This window comes from Canis lupus, chromosome 34 (assembly GCF_003254725.2).
Source record: "Canis lupus dingo isolate Sandy chromosome 34, ASM325472v2, whole genome shotgun sequence".
NCBI lineage: Eukaryota > Metazoa > Chordata > Mammalia > Carnivora > Canidae > Canis > Canis lupus.
In genome coordinates, this window is record NC_064276.1 from 23,964,244 (window position 1) to 23,988,776 (window position 24,533).

The following is a 24,533-nucleotide window of genomic DNA, read 5'->3' on the forward strand; positions in this document are numbered from 1 at the left end:
TGACTTCATGCACAATGATGATACACAGTTTCCCATTTCCATCCACCTGAGTCCTGCTCCTTCCTGGTTTCCCATGTTCTAATTCTTCAAGGTTCAGCTTAAATCCCATGAAAAAAAACTTAACCTGCTATTTTTTCAGTTAAAAAAACTCTCTTCAATTTCCCAGAGCTCCTTATCTATCCTTTTTTATATTACTTATAATTTCTCATTTTATGATGTTATCATTATGTACTTGGTCATGAAAAAGCCAAGTCTTTTATTTTTTAAGATGTATCCTTTTTAAAGCAACTAACCTCAAGGATAAAGAAAGGATCCTTTGGAGCTGTCAAGAAATAAGAACAACTCAATTACCAGGAGGGAAAAAATAAAGCTGACCTTAGATATCTCCGCAGCAATGTTCAATACTAGAAGGCAGTGGAGTAGTGCCCACAAAATCTTTAGGGGAAAAAGGAATAACCTAAGTATTTAATATCCAGCCACAGTGTTCTTTGAGTACAAACACTAACAACAACAACAAAAAATTTTAACATGCAAGAATTCAGGGAATATTGTTCTCATGAGTGCTTCTTGAAGAATTTCACACAGCAGAGAGATATTTTTGGAAAGACTATGCAAAAAGATTAGTACTGAAAGTTGAATCTACTTATTTGTGGAAAAAAGATTTAAACATATGCAAAGATTGAGGTGACAGAAAAGAACGTAAATAATATATACCCTCATCATCTGTGGTAAACTGAATAAGTATGGTTATTTCCATATTTCTAATACCAGGGCTAAAGCATAGTTTTAATACCTCAAAATAAATAATGGAGTATAAGTCTATTTAATAGCTCAAAATAAAACACTAAGAAATATTATATAATTAACTAAAATCAGGAGAAGTAGAAGAGGAAAGAAATTAATTTCATCATTGGTTGTAGTGGAGAATCAACTACTATCTAAAGAAATAGAGGATTGAGACTATTTAGAGCATAAAAGTTATACTATGTCAAGAATACCAATCTCCCAATTATCAGAAGCAACACACAGACACACACACATATGCACACACACACATTTCAGCAAGTAAAAACAGAGTTCAAAGAGCTTTAAAGACAGAGAGGCATACATAAAAAATATGATAAAATTAAAATTAAATATAGTATATATTCCCTATTAATAGCTCCAAAAGGGCAGGATGATTTGTTTGTTTTGTCCACTGCTATGTTCCAAGACTCTGGGACAGTGTCTGGCTCCTGATTAGTATGAAAAAATATTCTTTAAAGAATGAAATGCATACAGGTTAAACCAACATACTACAGAAAAAAGGCTTTCAAGTTGGATTAAGTAGCAAAACCCACTATGTACTACTACATAGAGGAAACACACCTAAAATAAAGTGCTTAAGAAAATTTGAAATAAAATAATGGTAAAAAATATACCAGGCAAATATAAACAAAAGGAGAACAGAATTCATTGTCTTGGGGTGCCTGGGAGGCTCAATTGGTTGTGTTTCAGACTTTTGATTTGAGCTCAGGACATGATCCCAGGATCCTGAGTTGGAGCCCTGCTCAGATAGGAGTCTGCTTGAAATTCTCTCTCTCTGTCCCCCTACCCCCTGCTCACACTCACTCATGAGTGTGAATTCAAGGCAAAAATTAGTTTTTAAAAAGGCAAAAATCATCATTTAAAGTGATAAAATAAATATTTAATGAAACTATGTAAATTAAAAAGTTATAATCAGATAGGTACCAAATAATATAGCAGCAACCTTCAGAAATTTGAACACTAATAAATAAGATAGACTGCAATAAAAAGTGAAAATGGATCTTCTTTACTAGTGGCCATAGAACATTCATTAAAACTGACTTATTCATGGTTATACACAAAACATAAATAAAACTGGAAAAAGAGTAAAGACAACATTTTCTGACCATACAGTGACAGAACTAACAGTAAAACTAGAAAACAAAATCTAACATTTTAAAACATTTATAAGTGTATCTTTAGTCAAAAAAGCGATTAATACCAAAATTATATTACATCTAAATACCAGTAATGAAAATATACTGCATCAGAGTTTATGGGACATAACTGAGACATTGCTCAAGAGCATGTCATTGTATTAAATATATAAGGACACAAGCACAAAAATAAATGCTAAGCATCCATGTTTAGAAATTAGTTAAAAGATTAATGAAGCCCAAGGAGAGCAGAAGTCAGACTATTAAAAGGATTAAAACAAATTAATGAATTAGAAAGGAAATCGTAGAATTAGTCAATAAATACAAAAGCAGATTCTTTGAAAAATAAAATAGTATTAGCACAAGAAATCTTTATAGCTACCAAGATTTCTTGACCTTGGTACTCAGGGAAGATCTTTCTTTACTGTAAATGCTGCACTGCACATTATGTGGAGCAGCAACCCTGGCCTCTATCTACTTGGATGCCAGTGCCACTTCCCTTACTCTACTGTAACAACCAAAAATGTCTATGGACATTGTCGATTATTCCTTGGGGCAAGGTGTCAAAACTGCCCCAATTAAAACCACTGGACAACTCAATCAAAAGTAAACAAAAAAGGTACAAATATCCAATATGAGAAATAATAAGGAAAAAATAATGTCAGGGAAAATAAAAGAATCAAGAGAGATGATTTTAATAAATGCTGCAAATTAATATAAAACCTAGATAAAATCAACAATACTATAACAAAATAAAATTAACAAAAATAGATAATCTAACACATGGGAAAAAAAGAAAATCTAACACATGGATTATCAAAGAAGAGAGAAGTTATCAAAATCTAAGTATAAAAAAAATTGACCCCCAACTATTTAAATACTGCTTCATTCTCTAGGATATAGTTGGCCATATAATTAAGAGGAAAGAAAACTTAGAAAAAAAAGATTAAGGAGATAAAATTAATATTATTATACAGATACTATTTTGCAAATGATAAAACCATTCATCTTTAAAAAAAGTGAATTTTACTGAGCAGGTATTAAAAATAATGAGAAAATAGAGTAAGTTGGCTCAGTATAAAATTAATACCAAGATATTATTTTATATATATACATATAATCTCTTTAATAAGAGAATTTGTCAGAAAAACACAACATAGGAATAATTTTGACAGTAAATTTAAGAAACATCAAAAGATTCCGAGGGATACAAAAGAATACCATGTGCTAAAATAGGCAGATGCGACCACATAACAATATCAACAAACTCTCAAACTAAATAAAATACCAACAGGAAACTAGAACATTGGAAAAATAAATCATAAATAATAGCTCAAACAATCATGAAAATGAAGAGTAATTTGGGGAGGAGGAGAAAAGAGAGGTAGATTTATTGATATAAAAAAACAATAAAAGTGACAATAACTAAATCAGTTTGGTACTGGGATTTGTACAGTAAAGTGGATTAAAAGTATAGAATCCAAAAAAGTAAAACAATATATGTATACTTAAGGTGGCATTTCACATTAATGGGAAAAAAGATGAATTATTTAAGAATTTGTGTTGAAACACTTGGATAGCTCTATGGAAAAAAATTACCTCAGGATAAGTTCCAAAGAGATAAGATTCAATTATAACACTTAAATATCATAATTTACATATCTTTTAGATGACATTGGAGTAAGAAAGGTATTTTCAGTGTGATTTTTAAATATCTCAGAAGCTATGAAAGAAAGATTTTTAAAAATTGACATCTTTATGTTATTGAGTTTGTCAAATACTCAGTACTTGTGAAAATACAAGGGATCCCTGGGTGGCTCAGCAGTTTAGCACCTGCCTTCGGCCCAGGGTATCATTCTGGAGTCCCGGGATCAAGTCCCACATTGGGTTCCCTGCATGGAGCCTTCTTCTCCCTCTGCCTGTGACTCTGCCTCTCTCTCTCTGTGTCTCTCATGAATGAATAAATAAAATCTTAAAAAAAAAAAAAGAAAGAAAATACAAACATTTCTGTACTATAAAAAGCACCATTAACTAAGTCAAAACTAAGAAAAGTCAGAAGCATTTCCAAGGACCAATTTTCATAATATATAAAGAGCTCCTTTCAATAAATAAGTAAAAGGCAATGATCTTAATAAAAACAAAGGCAAAAACTAGTGACCAAAAAAAAAAAAAAAAATCAAAATAAAAGCGTTCTTAGCCATTTCTTTTGCAATATACTAAAAGTCATATATATCCTAAGAGAAGTAAAAGTCAATGCTACAATGAATAAAATTTTTCACCCATCAAATTCAGAAGTTACATAGCTCATATGTTAGTGAAGCTGCCAAAAACCCGGCAGTGTCATATATTGTTTTATGGAAGATAGTGCTGTACTAAATTGATGGAAATTTGCCAATAACTACTGAAAGTACAAATGTTCCACTTTCCATTTCACTTTTAGTAATTTACAGATATACTTTAAAATGTGCACAAATATGTATGTTCAATGAGACTATTCTTGTTTGTAACAGCAAAAGAAGAAGAAGAAGAAGAAGAAGAAGAAGAAGAAGAAGAAGAAGAAGAAGAAGAAGAAGAAGAAGAAAAGAAGAAGCAGCAGCAGCAGCAGCAGCAAAACTTCACCAATATGGGATTGAAAAGAAACATGCATGGCAAAATAACATGCATGGCATTATAATGCAATACCACGTGACTTAAAAAGTACAGAAACTTTGAACACCTGGGAGGCTCAGTCGTAAGCATTCGACTCTTCGTTTTAGCTCAGGTCATGATCTCAGGGTCATGAGATGGAGTCTCATACTGGGAAGGAGTCTGCTTGAGATTATTTCCCTTCTCTCCCTCTCTGTTCCCTGCCCTGTTCGCAACTTCTCTCTCTCTCTCTCTCAAATAAATAAATAAATAAACAGAATCTTTTATATATATAAAAGTACAGAAACTTCGCATGTATTGACATGGAATAATCTCCCAGAAATGTAGAAATGTATCTCCCAGAAATGTAAAAATGTAGAAAGACCAAGGTGGAATGATACTGTGATTTCCTTTTGTAATAAAGCGGGCTAAATAGACATATCTGCTTATATATGGAATCAAAAACTTTCACCTACACTTAAGAAAATGATTACATTGGTAGCCTATAGGAAAGGATGATCAAAGACAGGCAGAATGGAGATTTTTTTAGTGAATACTGTTTTGTATCTTATGGTTTTGAGTTAAGTGCATATATACCTCTTCAAAGGTAATTTATCATTTTCATATTTTACTTTATTTTTTAAATATTTTATTTATTTATTTACTTAATTACTTATTTAGAGAGTGAGAGTGAATTGGGAGGGGTGTGGAGCAGAGCAGGAGGAGAAGGAGGGGGAAAGAATCTCAAGCCGACTCCCCAATCAGCCAGGAGCCCAACATGGGGTTCCATCTCACGTCCCCGAGATCATAACCTGGGTGGAAACCGAGAGTGGGACACAACTGACTGAGCCACCCGGGCACCCCAAAAGGTAATGCATCATTTTTAAGAAGTTGGCCAAAGTTCAATTTGATAAACATGAAAGAAAGCAATCATGCCAAGATCAAATGAAGCCAAAACAAATGCTGATTTTGAGATCCAGAATCTAAGCTTACATGATTTTTTAAAAAAAATTTAAGGTTCATGTTGCCAGAGAAAGCCGACAGACAGAGCTACCAGTGTAGCTTTACCCTATGGATCACAGCACTACATGTCTGAATGTCCTCTGACCAAATATTTATTTTCTCCCCACAGACAGAATGCTATCTCTCAAACCAACCAACATCTCTCCTCTTTTGAAGACTGCAATTCCAAGACTCCTATTGTGACTGTGACTGATGCCCCTTTCTGTGAACCTCAGAAATATTTAAGCAGGCAGTGATTATGCATTTGCTTAAGCATAACTTACTATTTACTCAGCAGACATTTATCGGGTATCTATCAATCACATGCCAGATAGGATGGAGGGCACAGAGAACAGAGAAATGCAAAGTCATGGTCCCTGTTCTTAAGGAATTTGCATGGTAATCATATGCAGAGACCAAGAAGTAGAATTTAATGCAGTTTTCTCTGTGTTAGAATAATAGTCATAGTAATAAATGTAAGAGGAGTTTAGGAGAGGGAGAGCAGTAGCAATTCTGAAGATTCAGAGAGGACTTCACAAGCCAGAGAACATTCTACCTCTGCCAGACCTCCTACAGTTGAGTAAGAATCGAGTCATTGGTTCATGGTACTTGAATACTAAAAGACTGAATATAAATGATAGTAAAAAAATGTGATTTAGTGGGATGAATGAAGTTTTGACTTCACAGTTGGAGATTTCTGTTTCATACCCACTTTGCTCATCAACCTCCAAGAAGTTTGCTTGGGATGGTATTGGGATTGTGTCTATAGTCATCTAAGCCACTGGGTGCTTTGTGAGAATTTATAACCAAGTGTCTAGAATTCCCACTTCCTTGGAATCCCATCTCATTAGAAAATGCCATGTTACTTAATATCTTCAGAACGTAAACATAATTTCAAAACATCCACTGAAAATTATAGCTTTAGTTTGAAAATGGTTATTCAAAAGCATGCTCCAATCTAAGGCAAATAGTCATGAATTTAAAAATATGAATATCAGGGATCCCTGGGTGGCTCAGCGGTTTGGCGCCTGCCTTTGGCCCAGGGCGCGATCCTGGAGTCATGGGATCGAGTCCCGTCGGGCTCCTGGCATGGAGCCTGCTTCTCCCTCTGCCTGTGTTTCTGCCTCTCTCTCTCTCTCTCTCTTTCTATGTCTATCATGAATAAATAAATAAAATCTTTAAAAAATATATGAATATCATCATTTTTCTTCTTAGAATAATAATTACTTAGCATGAGTACAAACATATTAAAAGACAAAAGACTCACTGAACCTGCAGGCGGCTTAATGACCACAAAAGGCAGCACAGGGGAAAAAATGATCTTTAACAAAGGGAGCAAACATAAATATATAATATGGGGGAATATAGAAGTGAAACAAATCCTTTTGTCATGGGGATTTTCAGGGACTTGGCACCAAGCATAACCATCGTAAATCCAAATTGCACCGAATCCTCTACTGCCACCTAAGGAGTTCTGAAAAAAGTCTTAATATTTTGTAGATGGAGACATACTCTCCTCAACTAAAGATTTTAAGAACTCATTTTTCAGATATTATGACAGGCTTTCCCATGCAGTGCCTGGCTCTAGTTGATATAAATGTTAAAGTGATAAGGAAACCTAAAGCAACAGAACAAATGTGGAGCACAGAAGCTCAGTGATGTGGGAGGGCGCGGAGACAGGCTGACGGATGCTGCTTGCCCAATCCTGTAGGCACATTTCCAGACTAATCCCAAATACTCAACAAGCAGATTTACTAATGTGGCATCCCAAAAAGACTTCAGCACTGAAGAATTGTTTCTTCATTATAAAGTATATAGGTAATTTTGTCTTTCTACCTGGCTACAAAAACATTCAGTCTATTAGCTTAAAGGTCATTGTATTTTGCAGTAACCCATGCGTGCAATCAGATTTGGCTCCATAGACGCTGCTGTCCTCATGAGCATGCATACAATACTATTTAAAGGTCAGCCAACTTTCACTGTCAAAACAGTATAAGGAGAGAATACCAGTAATGTGGGTCTGCATGATGGCACACATTTTGCTGACATCTTTCTGAAAAACGCACCTAGAGATCTGAGGTAGGAACATGACAAGTTAGGGTCAAGAATTTGATGAATGTTTCTGTTATATGATTATGGATTCTATCACATATAATTCAGAATGTATGAAAAGCTGAAGACAATAAATGCGGAAAGCATTTAAAAGAAGAGCCAGTCAACAATTTCTGTGTGGCTTCATAGAGAGATCGAGACCAAATGAGTGGGGTAGATTATGGCTTTCAATGCACCTTACCAATAATGAAGGATGTTGAAAACGAAAAATGTATTTTAGCTTCTGAAAGTAGGGTCTCTGCCATGAATACTTGAAGACGTTCTTTATTAGGACCCATATACTGCTTAATAAATTAAACAATCTGACCCTTCAGGACTCTCTTTCTTTCTCCTTTCATATTATATGATCAGTTATAAGAATTCTTAGGGAGGGATAATTTTATTTTTCTGTTGTTCACTACTATTTGGTATCAGTGAAGCCAAATTATCAGCCTCTACTTCCCAGAGGACAAATTTCATCCATTAGTTACGATATATAGGTTCAAAGGAGATTGAAATAAAAATCACAAATGGGAAATTAATGAACAGCCATTAAAGAGTTTGGGCATGTTTAAAATAAACTTGAAACATTATCGTGGAGGACAATCTTTGACAGTTCTCAAAAATGTTTTTTGAACCTATTTCAAGATGTATAGATGTGGCCCAACATGACATTTTTCGTGTTCGCGATGCAACTGCTTTCATCTATTCTGACATCTTCAAGTTATCTGAATATAGGAAGTATCACTACTCATGTTGTACAAGGATTAACACTGAATATATTTATCACATTCTCTGGAATGTGGCTTTAAGCTATCCTGAGTTTCTCAGATAGTTAAGGTGTGGATTTTTTGTTTTTGTTTTTGTTTTTTTAAATAATACAAAAGTTTCCCTTTAATGGTCTTCTGGACTAATGTTAATTATATTACCATATATCATATATAAATATACATATATATATATTTATCAGAAGGCAATTCTTCAGACGGCGCTGTATTATTGCTTAATGTAATTAAATTGGTCTATCATCAAATCCTATTTAGTTGATGAACCATATTTACTATTGCCATTTTTTATTTACCATTATAATCAGTGATCGTTTATTGGTTAGCCAAGAACTTCCAATAGCTTAGTTTTTGCAGCTGTTTTCAACTTAAGACTTGGTTATTGAATGCATAGGTCATGATAAATGGTCAGGCCAACCCTGACTAAAATGGAACTGATCTATTTAGTCAATAATGAATGTGGACGTACCGCTGTATTGTAAAGTTTATATAAATCAATACACTGTACTACTGTAATTATAATCATAAGATCTTTGAGAGAGTGTATGTGGAATAACCCTCATGGCCTTTAGCAGAGCATCTTTCACAAAGCAGATGTTCATTAAATGCAAGCTGAATTTAAAAAATACTATTATAGAAAAATCAAGTGAAAATCAAGAATTGTTTTAAAAACTTGGCTGTAATTATATACAACGCTGTATGCAGCAGGTATTCAATACACATGTGAGTCAAAGATTGAGCTTGATCAAACAATACCTGCAAGTCAAATTTGTGGTACAACATCTTGATTCAGCTCTCCCAGAGTATTTAAAATATAGTAAAAGGAATTCTCTATAGTTTGTGAACAGTGGGTAGGGTCTGAAATACTATCTTTACATGCGCAATACCAAGACCTTTGGAATAGAAGTTTTTTTGTTTTTTTGTTTTTTTCAATACATAGAATCTGGTTCTCATGAATGACTATGGAAACTCCAGGTTTAGTTGCTAGGGAACATAGATTATTTTGTGTGATGCTTGAAAAGACATTATTTGTTCTGATTCTTTTCATGAGTTGAGACTGTTCACATAGTATCTTCAGAATGGAAAGAACAAACCCCTCGCTTCCTCTGATGGCACTGGGACTACAAAAAAGGAAGAGGTATGTGAGATGGCCTTCTCAATGCTGTGGGAACAATGAGGCAATCATTATAACTCGCATTCTATCCATTTTTACTTGACACTGACCAAAGGCAGTTTTGGGCTTTTAAGTATTTTGTATCAAAAAACATTGAATGGCTTCATCTTTTTTGGTATACTACCAAAAAAGATTCGACCAATGAGAGGGGCTGGAGTCTAACCAGAACTATGAAAATGTTCTAGACATGGATGTCATTGCTCTGACACTTTAAAAACCTTTTTAAAACCAATATTATTATTGATTCATATCCATTCTTCTCAGTACTCGATGAAGGCACTTGATTATCCACTCACATGGATAATCTGAAACACTGAGAGTTCAAATAACATTAATATGGAATCTGGGCTTATATTAAATCTGACAAATAACCTAATGTTTTAAGAGATGCCAAAGTAAGATTTTCCGTTTCTGTTATTCTGATAAGCTTTTAAATTTAGTTCTCTAGCCCTGAATATGCCACACTTGGTCAAGAAAAAAAAAACCAAAAACATGCTTTTAATCCTGGAATATATTCTGGCATTAAATATTAGCTTGTTAAGTAAGCACACAGAAAAAATTATAGTCATGATTTTGATGGGCTTAATATAAGTTATAGTCAAGACAAGAAAGTAGCACCTTCATAATTGGCACCAGACGGCATCCATCTAATTTTATACACCTCAAGAGAGAATAATGCCACAATTAAAAACATAAGTGATTTTTAATAAATATTTTTAAAGTATTATAAAAGTTAAACTATAAAGTCTATGCCTGCCTTAAATTCTGTTCATGTATTACATACTTAATGAGAAAAAGTTTTATTTCCTGCTAATAGTAATTCAATGATAATTATAAATATTTAGAAAATTGCTTTTTAGAAAGTACCAGATATGCTCATTATCAAAAGTAGTAGGAGACTGTATCTACCAATTTCTTTTTCTGCAGAATCTGAACACCATGCAAAATGAATGTTTTCTTCGTGCTTTAAAAATTGAATAGATTATGGGGCAAATAATGCTACTATGGAGGTTTTTGAATTTATGCTGAGCTACAAAGGAAAGATACAACTTGCATGTTTGTTATTTAAAATCAAACATAGAAAATTAAACACACAAGAGCCAAAGGCCTTTTTTTTCTTCTGAAGAGAAAGAATTCTAGTAGATGCAGAAATCAGGTGTATGATATTTAATTATTGGTGTCTAGATCTGATATCCAGAAAAAGCAAATGCAAGGGATGCTATTTCTTCTGGGAGAAAACATGTCATTGCTTAAGGTAGTGGACTTTCAATAAAGGAGATCAAAGATCTTAAGCTAAAAATGAGTCAATAATGGAAAATGAATGAGACAAAAATTAACATATTTTGTCCCTTTCTCAGGAATCTCTTTGGTCTCACCACAGCACACATTTGCTGCCGATCAAATATTCCAGACCATCCGACTCATACAACTGAACAAGATTCTCCTAGAGAGAGCTACTCACCCATTAAAAAAAATGTACATATTTAAGGTATACTACATGATGATCTGATGTAAATATATATAGTGATTACTACCATCAAACAAATTAACATATCCTCTCACATAGTTTTTTGTGTGATGATAGCACCTGAAATCTATTCTCTCACCCTTTTTCTTTCCTTTTCCTAGAGTAGTGAGTGCTCCATGCAAGAACTGCCATTGATGAGAACTTTACCCTCACTTTGCTAAAGTGGAAGTTGTGTTTTGGTGCCATAGTCATGCTGTGTATTGCTCTTAAATCTATTATACTGTTACATTTCTAAATTTGACTGTAACACAGGAGTATTAATTGATTCAACAACTTTGGAAATATATTTGACACAATCTACTAAAGCTAAATATATGCCAACCATATGACTCAGAAATTCTATTCCTATGCAAATTCCAAAGACAAATGACTATACATGGTCAAAAAAAAAAAAGACTAAAATGTGCCTATCAGCTTTGTTCATAATATCCCCAAGCTGGAAGTAACCCAATATCCATCATCAGAAGAATAGCTAGGCAAAGTGTGATGTATTCCTATAAGGGAGTACGGCTACATAACAATAAAAGTAAACTACAGGTACACAAAACAAATCAATTCTATGAAAAAGCTCTACACTGTCCCTTTGCTTTTGCTATAAACCTAAAACTGCTCTAAAAAAGTCTTAAAACATTCACTAAATAAAACTAAATAAAAAAAAGAAACGATGAATCTTAGAAACATTAAATTATTTTTTAAAAATATTTTATTTATTTTTTCATGACACAGAGCAAGAGGCAGAGACATAGGCAGAGGGAGAAGCAGGCCCCATGAGGAGCCTGATGTGGGACTGGATCCCATGACCCCAGGATTACAACCTGAGCCAAAGGCAGACACTCAACCACTGAGCCACCCAGGTGCCCCCATGAAATCAATATTAAAAAAAAAAAAAGACAGGAACAAATGAAAATATGTTGTATGATACCATTTCAGAATGGTAGTTCAAGAGTAGACAAAAGTGATTTATGTGGAAAAAATTAGAATGCTAATTTTTGGAAGGGGTTTTTCTATGAAGGAGCACTAGGAAAATTTCTGGGGGTGATGGAGTGGTTCCATATATCTGCTTACACAGAAGCTTTATGCTTAAGATTTAAGCACTTTGTCTATAAATTATATTTAAAAAATAAAGCATATATAATTACTGAGGACCTGGTCTGTGTTAGGTATTTATATAAGAACTGGTGATAGACTAATGAACAGATAACACACATTTAGTTATTTTTCTATGATTTTTTTTTAATATAGGTTGGAAGTTATGTGAAGTTAGAGTACACTGTGATTCATTTTTGTATTCTTGATATCTGGAGTAATAACAGGCACACATTAGGTAATCACTAAGTGTTTTGGATGAATGCTTTCATGAGTTAAAAAAAAAAAGAACTATTTACTGTTATAGTCAGTAAGTATGACTTAGAATTATCTCCCCTTGGTAGATTTTTCTGAAACACAACTACCTGGTTTTGTTCACTCCACAAATAATAACTTCTCACATTTATATTGCCTTCTAAATACAGAAAATAAAGACGTTTCAACAGCAACACATTGTTCCTATGAAGTGATGCTTAAAAGAAATAAAGTTGAATCTGTACAGGAAATAGTTAAAAAGATGTCTAATCTTCAAAATCATGAAATTATTTTATAATGGAAATTATGACCAGGTATTTTCTTTCTTCAAAAATAAGCACCTGAGATGTTTTAAATGGAACCCAAGAAGACAGAATGATAAAACACCCAGGCTCTTACAAAAGGATATAGTATTTCCAATCCTATAGTGACAAAGGGGATAAAAATGTGTGTACTTAGGTTGGTTGCTTCTAACTATAATCAATGGCTCTGTCAAGGTGCTTTTTACTGCCAACTACTTCAGAAATAATCACTTCAAGTAATACAAGGATCATCTTTATTTTAATCAATGTCAGCCTTGGTAAAAACTTGTGACCAGATAATCAAGAAAAATATTCTGAAAATCACTACTTAATTCACATGAGACACATACCTCCATGAAATTGAAAAAAAAAAGACCCCCAAAAAGATTAATCATAATAAAAAGCATTATATCAAGTATGATTTTCATGCTATTGCCTTTCTAACATTGCTCTCATTGTACCCTGAAGGAAATAGTTTGGTCTTAATACCAAGAAGATCAACAAAAAGGAACTAAATCCTACTGACATTGAAAATGTATTTACAAATTGATCAGTGAATTCAGAGATCATTTCTGACCAATGTCATTAACAATATATCAAAAAATCATCTCATCTCCTAGAGCTCCTGAAACCTGAAATCTCCCTTTCAATTGAATACTTTACAGAAGTGCTCAGTCCTCTACTCTTAACCTCCAAAATGTAGTATTTCTGAGAGCAGATAGACAATTTTATTGATCTTGAACTCTCCTCCCAGACATGGAATGAATCCTATTGAAAAAGTGGGAAAGGTAAAGAGAAAATAAGATAATATTGACAAATTAAGAATCCTGGCAAGAGCAATGTATATTCCATAAGCTTAACTTTAAAAAAGATGGCAAAAGGAAGTGAGAGAGGAAATGGGGAGGGGAAAAGAAGGAAGAACAGAAAGATGGACACAGGAAAAGAATTGGTGAATTTTGCTTTAGCCAACAGGAAAAAAGCCAACACTTTGAGGAAATTAGGACGTTCTATTGATTTTCTGTAAAATGTGTCCAGAAACACAAATTAAAGTCAATATAGGATTTAATAAAAAGGATTGAAAAAAGTGGTTGGGTTTGGCTGAAGCCTGAGGTTTGGAAGAGGAGATGGGTGTTGTTTAAATCATGTATTGAACCCAGACCTTTCATGTTAATTCAGGGAAAGTTTGAAGTTTTCCTGGGACCCCAGCATAAAAAAACGCAAAAACTTGTCCACAAAGAATGACTTCAGCTATGAAAATCATTCACTTTCAGGACACCTGGGTGGCTCAGCGGTTGAGCATCTGCCTTTGGCTCAGGGCGTAATCCTGGAGTCCCAGAATCGAGTCCCGCATCAGGCTTCCTGCATGGAGCCTGCTTCTCCCTCTGCCTGTGTCTCTGCCTCTCTGTGTGTCTCTCATGAATAAATACAATCTTAAAAAAAAAAAAAAAAGAAAGTTACTCATTTTAGAAAGGGAATTAATCATGTATTATCATTAGCATAACATTTATTTTTCATTTATGAGTTTTTGAAACAGTGATATGTAATGTCACCTTAGGAGTATTATGCATTTCTGTAAAAGTAATAATAGGTATTTGATTTCATGTGTCATAGATATTTTCAGCATAGCAACAGACAGTATAGGGTATTTGATAAATTTATCATTTAAGATAATCACAGAGGCAAAAAAAAATCACAGAAGCCATAAGGAAGCATGTACAGAGGACTATATAGCAGACCTGATACTGGACTAGTAATAGCCTATAATATACCTTTAAACTCAAAATACCTGATTATACAAAAGGGCAGGAGTCAAACTCTCAAACTAATATGTAAACCTTAGAAAATCAAGTTGAAAGATATTAAATGTTTACATTAGAATAATGAGTTAAACTTCTCTAACAGTTTCCATTCTTTTTTTTTTTTAATTTTTAATTTTATTTATGATAGTCATACAGAGAGAGAGAGAGAGAGAGAGGCAGAGACATAGGCAGAGGGAGAAGCAGGCTCCATGCACCGGGAGCCTGACGTGGGATTCGATCCTGGGTCTCCAGGATCGCGCCCTGGGCCAAAGGCAGGCGCCAAACCGCTGCGCCACCCAGGGATCCCCAGTTTCCATTCTAAAACGTTTTTAACAATTTAATCAAAAGATGTAATAAATAAATGAATACATACTTTCTCATAATTTGGTTTACACTGAACACATATAATACCTCTCCCTATGGCTTGGAATGTTAGGTAACATCACACAATTTTGGCTTAGGTTCTATTGCTGTAAAGTGTGTATCATCATGTGAGAGTCCAGTATAGATGAAAGGCATTGATGTGAAGTGGTTAAGAGGAGTTTCAACTCAGGAGGCACAGTGATCAGAGTGATTCCACTATTTATAATCTGTGAGACCTTGGAAAAAATACTTTATCTGCCAAAACTTCAATTTCCTCATCTGCAAGTGAAAGTTAAAAACACATCACTCTCATAACCATAAAAAGCTATAAGCATTAAAAGAAATGCTGTAGATAGAACATATGTCAAAGTTCTGACCACATTGTTTGTAAGACCTCCGTAAAAGGTTGCTATTGTTATTAAAGTAACAGAATAATTGAGATCTTTAATATTATGTACACTGTGAACTTTTCTCACATACAATAGCAAAGGCCCATAAATAGGTTTTGCGTTGAGGATACATATCAACTTAGAATCTGTGGAGAGAAAACATTTCTGAGGTTTACTATATTAGGTGCACCGTGAGTAGGTTGATTTAGGGGGAAAAATAGTTATGGTACCCAAAAAAGTTTGCATTATCAAAGCACTGTAAGCATAATATTGATGTGCGTATCATAGCATAAGTTTCTACAGTGAGTTTAATTCACATTCAATGTGATAAAATTTGGATTCAAGTCAGATTCTCTCTTACCTGTCAATTATAAGTGCTACTTGATCTCTTACTATTATTTCTATTTTTTAATTTGCAACCTCTGATGAGTCATCAAAGGTAAACTTAATTTCATTGTTTAAAAGTCATCATTAAAAACTCTATTTGCCAAGGATTAAATTTACATGTTTCTCACGTCTGATCCCAGATAGTTTTCAACATAGAAGAGAGAAATCTGTTATATTTAATCTAAACATAGCCAAGCACACACATTTTTCCTAGAGAGATGTCTATTAAGCCTATGGAAACCCTCCAGTGGCCATTAATGCCCTTCCTGGGGTTATACGGCATCTAATGAGTACATCTACCTGGAGAGACCCTGGTTGGTATTCTACAAGGAAGTAAAATGGCCCATTAAATGAGATTTATGGAGTTTTCTGACATGAGTTCTGGTAGGGAGGGAAATTGCACGTCATTTCTGTTATGGCTTGTCTGGTTGTGCTATTCCAAATGATGAATTCATTGTCATAAATACTTAGGCTCAGGCCTGAGAATACAGAACCCATTTTGTTGGTCCTTGTCATGGTCCTCTATCATAATTGTATCCAACTAGCTACAATGTGGGAGGGTCTTACTTCCCATGTAACTGAGTCATTCCTTTCATTTCCAGCTTTTGCTTTATAAATTTACATAATTTTATAATAGTTAAATCATTGAAATTCTTAATAATCTGGCCAAGTATACACCATTCTTTTTAAAAGGAGATTATATGTAAGGAGAAATCCCTTGATGTTTTGCGATGATTTATCTTCTTATTGATTTATACCCTCTATTCAAAGCCAGTGCTGTATTTATATACCCATAAACACACACATACTCCCCTATAGTTGACAGACTTGTTAATACATGAATATTTTTATGTTTTTTATTCACTTATAAATATAAATTCATTTACAAATATTTTACTCATCGATACATATTCTGTAAAGTAAGTAGGAAATACATACATATCCATGTCCCTTTACTTTAAAAATGATGCATACTAATTTGTATGCCATTTAATATAGCATATGTTATATATTTAATGCATTTAATGTAAGGACTTTTTTTAAAAAAAACTTTTTTCTCCTTTCAATATGCTCTATCTCTGAGCCATTTTAATTGGACCAAAATGAAATAGAGTCCTTGTGTAACAGCATAAAAATAGTCAAGTAGGTTCTAAAACTCTTATTTGAGAATAATTTCCTTTATGGTTTTATTTGATATATTTATTTATGGATAAATGCACAGATGGAAAGATGGTAGTATATGTGGATAATGAGCATTTCTGAACTCAGGCAATTTGAACTGAGATAACTTGAGCTTTTGGACTCTCTCTTTTTTTTTTTTTTTAGCTTCGATCTGGTTAGTGGCTACATGGAAGTTAATATTAGTTTTCATCAAATCTAATTATCAAGTGTAGATTTCAAGCATTATTGCCTCTTAGAAAATCTCATACTTGTATAGCTCTTAGACATAAACTCATAAGCTGCAATTATGCTTTGATGGATTAAAATTGAAGATCTTGTTAGTGCTTGGTTCTTGTTGAACCATAAGCCACTATGCAAAAGTAATATAATGTAACTCAGTTACACTTCCAAATATGAAATCAGCATCATTATTGCTATATGCCTTTTCTAGTTTTCCAGAATTTTATTAGATTCACTAAATACACTATCTCATCTCCTTATGAGGAAATCTTACTGGTATTTAAAGCTGTATCAGTCTCAGCCTTGGCATTTGGCTATGGAACCAGAATTTTCAATTTATGTCTTAGTTTTGCAGCTGTCTTAGACAGACTCAACTTCCTGTTCAACAGCAACCAAAATATAGCCTGTCCATCACCTAAATGATCTCACATCAGTATCAGAGGGATAGATAATGTCCTAATCCCTATATCAGTTGCACACATATTTCCTGCCATCATGGACATCAGGACTTTTGAGCAATTTCTCATAAATCCTTAATCCAACATTATCCTAGGGTTTTAACTTTTAAAATGTTCTTTCTCATGAATGGCTTTCCCCATACCCCCTGCAGCAGCACCATTTTGGTTTTTTAAGTCTGGTAAAATGATTATGTGTGTTCATCTATATCATGAAGGAATTTTTGGTGCTGATTTTGTCAGTTGGTTGGATTAGCCAAATGTTCTAGTCACTTGACCAGGGAATTGTTTCATGATTCAGCAAGAAAATACTACCTTACCAATAGCTTCCCTTAGAACAGTATCCCAGCAGTAAATGTAAATACTAGCTTTCTCCTCATTTTGTAACAAGAAATACAAAGCTACACATTACACCACAAGATAAGGTAAATTAATTCTAGACAGTAGTAAATTAACTATTTTTAAACTTTGGCCTAACTTCTGAGAGGGCTTGACACTGTAGCAAATGTTTAGGAACCAAACTCAGAATTCTAATACTTAACCTATTCTGTGATTTCAGGACCACTGAAGCTTTCATATTTTTAAGACAGTAGTAAAATACAGCAAAATGAACTACAAATTAATTGTGTGGAAAGGTATTTTTGGAACCAAGAAAACTTTATTTTAGGAAAAATACAATATATGATCATAAATATAATGAAAAAAGCAAATAGCAGTTAGCATCACTGATTTAATCAACACGATTTAAAAATAATGATAATGATGATGATGATGATGATGATGATGTTGTTGTTTTTGGGCAGCCCAGGTGGCTCAGCAGTTTAGCGCCATCCTCGGCCCAGGGCATGATCCTGGAGACCGGGGATTGAGTCCCACATTGGGCTCCCTGCATGGAACCTGCTTCTCCCTCTGCCTGTGTCTCTGCCTCTCTCTCTCTGTGTGTCTCTCATGAATAAATAAATAAGATCTTAAAAAAATTTTTTAAGCCATACTTTGGAGTTGATTCATTTTTTTTTAAAAAGGTCTGCAAACATAAATATTTACTTAGTCTTTGCTCTAATTAAGTTTTTGCTTTGATTCTTGTAATCCATATGAAGATTCAAATTAATTTGAAGTATTTTAGTTGTGTACCTTGAAAAGACACAAAAGTATTAGTGTGGTTCAAGAGCAGAATACCAAAAATTAACAGATTATTGGCTGGAAGTTACTCTAGCAATGATATATGGAAGAAATCCTTGTTTCACATAAAAAAAAAGAAAGTAGTGAACAAGAAAACTTAAAGCAAAGCAAAACAAAACTCTCTTGTGTCCCTAAATTAATTGAATACTGTATGTTGTCATTCATACTCAAGAAATGTATCACTAATGAATCAGATTTTATCATATGTATGTGTGACGGGTGTGTGTGGGTTTGCATGTATATTTATCCCCCTCATCAGCAACACTCTCACTATTACTTATGTAAGTGCAGTTATTCAGCTGAGTACATTCTAATAGAGGATACAAAAACCATTCTCTTGAGATTCCAAGCAAATTACTTTGTTGCATTTACGATCTAACCACAGTGGCTTTTCTTATGTCAATTTATTATACCCAAGGGCAATTCCTCTATTTAGTTCTTTTTCAAGGTCATAGAGTTGAGCTTGATTAATATGGCTGTAAAACAGAATCAAATGTGAAAACTATTGGTTGAGTATCAGAGAATGTTTTGTTAAGAAATTGAAAAGGGAAATCTTTAAAATGAAAATGGTGCATAATAAGATAACAATTCCATTGAGATTTTATTTTTTATTATTTTGGGGTATTGAATAAGAACTATAATAAAAATAGATGCTGAGGCTAAGGTTGAATGGTTTTAAACCAACTTTATATTTGTAAAACACTGCTGCCAAAATATGTATACAATACTGGGGCGGGGGAGAGTTGAGTAAGGTGGACACAATCAAGTTACTACAAAACCCCAAAAGCATTATATTAGAAAAAAATAAATTTTAAGTCATGGGTAAAATGCAGTAGGTCCCTCATAGGCTTTGTACAAATGACAGAAAAACAATTCAAGGGAAGGTTTGTAAGTGGAGTGGGGGATAGGTTCTACTTTCTTCTCTAAGAAAACCTGTAAATTGAGAGTGGTTTAAAAATATATATCCTCAAAAAAAAAAAAAATATATATATATATCCTCAAGAGAAAAACATAATCAAATATTCCTTTTATTTCATATAAGATATAAGAATTACATGAATCTTTGTCACAGTTAGAGGAAAGGTTTGCCTAAGCATAGGACAGGGCAATGAAAATAAATCAGGTATTGAATTTCATGATGAAGCCAGGGATTTAAACCTAGAATTTTAAGTCTTCATCCCAGAATTCTTGATCATTAGCCTATCTTGTATAAGCGATTTATGTGATATTCCAAGGCTTAATTGCTTTCACTGTGGATGCTTTCTGAAGACAGAAATTGCAGTAAAATGTGTGGCCTTAGCATAAATTTATTATATGATCAATAGCATACTTATGTAAATTAATTTACATAAGATTTTTTTTCCTTCGCCATCCCAATGTTCCATTTCTTCTTTTTTCGTTTGTTTGTTTTTTTTTTTTTTCGTTTGTTTTTAAGATTTATTTATCTATTTGAGAGAGAGAGCCAGGACCACAAGTGGGGGAAGGGGTAGAGGAAGAGAATATTTTAAGGATACTCCCGCTGAGCAAAGAGCCCATTGCAGCGCTTGATCTCAGGGGCCAGGAGATCCTCACCTGAGCCAAATCCAAGAGTCAGATGCTGAACTAACTGAGCCACCCAGGCTCTCCCCACGATGTTCCATGTCTTGAAGCATCTCTATGATAATGATGAGGAACTAATTCCCAAACAGGTTCATCATGTCAAACGTGCCCTTGCCTAGCAAACTATCTAGCTTTTCACTTTGTCAAGTAACAAACCATCTGCATTGCCAATCTCAAAATGCTACATTAGTGTAGTTTGAGCAATTATATATTAGGGATATTCATCTAAATAGAGCTATTTACAGTAGACTTGGTTTTCCCAATTAGCTTGTGTGTCTATGAAGACAACCATTTTACTTTAGACATCTTTGATCTCTAACAAAATTCTTATCATATCTAAGTAGTAGGGTCTAATCAATGGTTAAGAAACCACATTGAATAGAATGCTCTCTATCCTAAAGTTGTTTAAAGATGTAACATATTTAACTGGGATTCTTTCTGCCTCAGCTTTAACTGAAGAACGGATATAGTGGCTATCAGAATGCATCCTATTGTATCAAATACATCTGCAGAGCAGAACTGACATAGATAATGAAAAGGAACATATCCCATTACTCTTGGATCTCTTAGCTACATAAGATACAAAGAAAGGTGCAAGGGTCAGAAATAGGATTTTGGAGAATTCTGGTTATCAGGTTTCTCCAGAGAAAGCTGTTGCTGTGCTAGAATTATCCTTTCCCCACAATTATGGAGAAAGGATTGAGGGGTAATACCTCTCTTCAGTAGAAGGACACAGAACTGTGGCCTGACTTATATCTAAGAGAGTTAGTTTTATTAAGATATAAGATGTGTCGGAGAAAGAGAGAAAGGTGTGGGGGGAAGAGGGGTCACCTTGGGTAGGCTAAATTACAGTGCCAGGGCAGGAGCTCCTCACCACAAAGAGGTCGCCCATGCACCACATCAGATCCAAGAGCTGAGGAAGGGCCTACCAAGGAACCACACACATGGAGATACAAGTCACGAGAACTGCAGGTGACAGAAACCAACAAGAAATCAATCCTTAATCTCCATGAAAGCATTCATGAAATAAAAAGACAAGTTTTATTATATTGACCTCATCCACCCAAAAATCTCAGCTATAAAATACACCAAGCCCAGGGTTTATGAAGTCACCTAGATAAACAAGACCTGGGCTAGGTGGTTTACACCTTCCCTCCTTCCACAAAATACCTAACAGCTAGACAGTAAAGGCTAGTATATAACAGACTCTAAGAAGGAAAGACTTAACTGTGATAAATCAAAGTTCAGAAGTTTGAATAAATAAAATACCTTGAATTCTATTCTCATTACTGAACTGACACTATGTTTGTGACTTAAAGTGCCTGAGGGCCATAGAGATGCCACAAGTCTGTCAGAAGTTACATCTGGGGGCCCCTCGGTGGCTCAGTGGTTGAGCATCTGCTTTTGGCTCAGGTCGTGATCCTGGGGTCCTGGAATCGAGTCCCACATCGGGCTCCCTGTGAGGAGCCTGCTTCTTCCTCTGCCTATGCCTCTGCCTGTGTCTCTCATAAATAAATAAATAAATTAAAATCTTAAAAAACAAAGAAAAGATGAAGTTACATCTGGGCACAGAGGAACATGATTCTCCACTGAATAAGGTATTAGGGAGGTTGTGGGAGAAAAAAAAAACTGTTTGTTTACAATATAAAATGTTTTTAAAACACTGGTTAAAAATATATGAAGCAAATATTTATATATATATGAAGCTTTAAATTAGTAAAATGAAATCTCCCTACCTACAGTAATTTTATGTAGACTCAGGCTACAGAAAATTCACTAAGTCATTTCTCCAGTGGCCTGTGGGATAATCTGAACTGTTTGTCCTTTACAGGGGAAGGGGTGTGTAAAGAAGAAAACAGTAGCCATGACCCATAGAAATCCTGCCTTATGGCCTGTTTCCCTGAGAAGGTAACTCTCTGATTTCATTAGGGAGGGGGTGGATACCAAAGCCAACAAAAGCTACCTTAATACTTGAAGAATTAAGAAATATCTTCAAAAAATAGCTTGAAACCTGAGGCACGCCAAGAGAAATGGAAAGAGAAGGCATCCAAAGAGGCTCTTAAACAGTGTTGTTAAAATTCACACTCATTTGCTTAACATTAAAACCCAGCAATTAGCTAACAAACCTTGGTGACAGACTGCTATTAATTTTGTGCTGACTCCATACATGTAAATTAAACCATTACAAGTTCCCCCACGTGCTGCCTCTGACATTTGTTTTATACAAGTAAGCTGGCAGTGGGGAGGCATAAACTTTGCTCTTAACTCCCTTGGCAACTGAGGCTGCTGATCACTTTGTTAATTTCTTGAAAGATATTCAAAAACTATTTTTTGAGGACAAGGAGGTATTAACAAAATGCTTTCAACTGAACAAGTCTTAAGCACTAAAAATTATACTACTCACACAGTTTTTAGATTTGGCTGGAGACACTTAGATGATTATAATCCAATTTAATATGTAATTGTATATTATAAAATGACATAAATATATTATAGTTATTTTTCCCATGAAGTAATCAAAATCCAGTATATTATAATTCATTATCCTCACTGAATCCTAAAGGTACATTAGAGTATTTCGCTTTTTGCTTTTGATCATAAAAAAAAAAATAAAACAGAAATAGTTACCTTATTTAAAACTATGGTTATAAGGGAGCCTAGGTGGCTCGGTTGATGAAGTATCTGACTTTGGCTCAGGTTATGATCTCAAAGTCCTGGGATAGAGCCCAGAGACAGGCTCCCAGCTCATGGGGGAGTCTGCTTGTCCCTCTGTCCCTCCTCCTGCTTAGGTTCACACTCTTTTAAATAAATGAAATTTGAAAAAAAAAGTACCCTAGGGTCATAGATTGGAAGAAAAGATCTTGTATTGGGCGAATTTTCTCATCAACCACCAAGTGAATTTACTAAATTCTTCAAAAAAACCCCCATGATCCTTTTTTCACCTATAGGCTCAGAATTTCCAAGAGAAGACCAACTGTCACCGACACACAGCCTGAAACTGCTTAAAAAAATCAACCACCTAACCATCGCTGCTGGTGAATTTGGGGGACTTAATCACCTAACAGGATGGGCATAGTGATATATTCCTCTGCATGGTTTTTAAATATCTGATCTACAGCAGCTGCTCTGCAAATACCCTCTTCCATTCCTTCTCCATTTCCTCATAATGAAATTGTCCTAGGTGTGACATGATATGTTAGGTTTCTTTACCTTTACTATTGGCTTCCTGTCACACTACCTGTTTCAAAAGTCACTGTCCCTAAATATTAGATGGCAGATATCTGTTACCAATCATTCATTCTACCCATATTTTTCAAGGCTTTTAGATCAAGTGCTGTTCGGTATACTTTGGCCACACACATCAATAGAATAGATGGAAATCCCTGAGAACCATCCCACCCCCCACATCGTTCAGAGACAAGGAAACAAAACAAAACAAAACAACTTCAGACTTGAGGAATTTCCAAAACCTAAAAAGTATCTCTAACAAAAATGCATAGCATCTCAAAATTAAGCAAAAAACAAAAATAAAACAAAAAAAAATTTCTCCTATAATGCTTTTCACTTTGAATTATGGTCATTAGCCCTAGCCCGTACTCCTCTTTGCTCTACATAATCATAGGGTTTGTGGTTTTTTACTCTATGTTCCCTGCAAGCTTGGTGAAGTAGTGAGACTGTAATAGGTGCTCAATAAATGTCAGATTGAATTAAAGAATGTGGCAGTAAAAAATGACCACCTTTTTGTATGTACAGTATGAAATCATTTTGAGTAACTCATTAAGCGAAAGTTAATTACTTCATACGCAGTAATTTAGCCAGGACATCCATAGATAAAGTCTCCTAACAAAACTGGGTCTTCATTTAAATTTTTCGTACTGAAAACATGATCTGTAGATCAGCAACACTGGTCCCACCAATGTCTCCTTCCCAACCTAAAAAAGACCCAGTCTGCATTTCAACAAAATCCCCAAGTGGCCTATATGCATGTTAAAATTTAAGAAGTGCTAATATATATATATATTACTGGTTTTTAACCAAAACCACATGTAAAACTCAATTGATGTTGCTTCAAAAAAATAAAAAAAAAGAGGGAAAAAAGGAAAAACCTCTGTCTGGGCCACATTCCAATTAAACATGCCTATGAGTTTACGAATGAAGTTCCTTTTGTCC

At 34.4% G+C, this 24,533-nt stretch overlaps 1 protein-coding gene and 1 long non-coding RNA gene across 4 annotated transcripts in view; one reads left to right on the forward strand and one right to left on the reverse strand.

Moving 5' to 3' along the window:
- FGF12 (fibroblast growth factor 12) overlaps positions 1–24,533 on the reverse strand; it is a 543,042-nt gene that overhangs the window by 85,398 nt on the left and 433,111 nt on the right. The gene's annotated exons all lie outside the window — the stretch shown is intronic.
- On the forward strand, positions 9,497–22,401 carry LOC112645839 (uncharacterized). Its single transcript, XR_003127284.3, has 3 exons — positions 9,497–9,584; positions 10,979–11,109; positions 22,195–22,401. It is a non-coding gene; the product is annotated as an uncharacterized LOC112645839 (long non-coding RNA).